The following is a 1,241-nucleotide window of genomic DNA, read 5'->3' as shown; positions in this document are numbered from 1 at the left end:
TTGTTTGAACGGAACCGAAAGCGTTTTGGACCCTTCGACGATCGGCCGCATGACGTGTGACGATCGCGAGCAGATATCGCGGCAGATATCAGATTGTTTACGGGCCAACAAATTAACGACGGATGGATGGGGAACCGGCGGTCGAAAATGGACACTCAAGTGTGGTGCCGGAAATGGAAGGGCATCCCGGTTTTTTCCCGGTGTGGATATTAAATTAACGGTGCGTAATGCTTCACGGTGCGATGGGTTTAATGTGGCGCCCGCTCACTCGCTTCGTTGCAATTTGCTTCCACTCTGGAGCTGGAGGCCCCTTTTTATGCTTTTCCCGGCTGGGTTTATGATGGGAAGAAACTAGGAATTGATGGAACAGAACCCGGGGCGTAGATGCCCAACGGCGATAGCGAACTAGAGGCCTTGTGTTTTAAAGCTTTTATCGAGTTTTCCACTAATGGGCGGAACATTTACACGTTTGCTTCCAAATTAGTAGAATTTCCATTTTTGCTGCCCTCCCTCGAGCGAATAAATTTCAAGTTTAATCGTTGGCCATCAGTAGCGTGCGTGTGTGAGAAAGAAAGTGTCAAATAACGCAGTCGCATCGATGTAACGCACGTCACGCGCGAGAAGACGGCCCGGAACTAGGTGTCCACCCGCCGCCCGGGTGTTGCATAACCCGGGGAACGGATCGTGGTCACTATTCACATCATTTTATGTTTTGGTCGTCGACCATTTGTCGACGATCGCACGATCGATCGCGCGTTCCGCTTTTCGGATTTACTCCGAATTCAGGGCAGCTCGTGCGCCACGTCAACACGGACACTGGTATTGGATTTTGTTTAAACGCCCTATCGTGCGTGTGTTTGTGTGAATTGCCCACTCGCCCACCACGGCCGGTTACGATCGTTTGACGACGGGGGGATATTTGCATACTTTACGTCATGTTGCGGCAGTGACCGACAAGTAACGCCATCCGGCTGATAAGCACCAAGTGTCTGTATGTGTGTCTGTGTGTGTGTGTGGGGTAATCGTGTGCATTTCGAAAGTGTATTACGGCCGACGGCCAGTTGATAACGAACCACGACGATCACGAAGTCTACACTGATTGTGGCATTTAAAATTTTGACAGCTTCCATTTTAAGCCGTCTTTATTGTATCATAACCATAGCTAGTTCCGGGAATTATGCTTCCCCGCCAATTGCCCAACAAGATTTGATGAGGCGGATGTAAACAAGCAGTGCGCCAGC

Source organism: Anopheles cruzii, chromosome 3, assembly GCF_943734635.1.
Source record: "Anopheles cruzii chromosome 3, idAnoCruzAS_RS32_06, whole genome shotgun sequence".
Taxonomy (NCBI): Eukaryota; Metazoa; Arthropoda; class Insecta; order Diptera; family Culicidae; genus Anopheles; species Anopheles cruzii.
The sequence above is the reverse complement of the archived record's forward strand: the minus strand, read 5'-3'. Positions refer to the sequence as shown.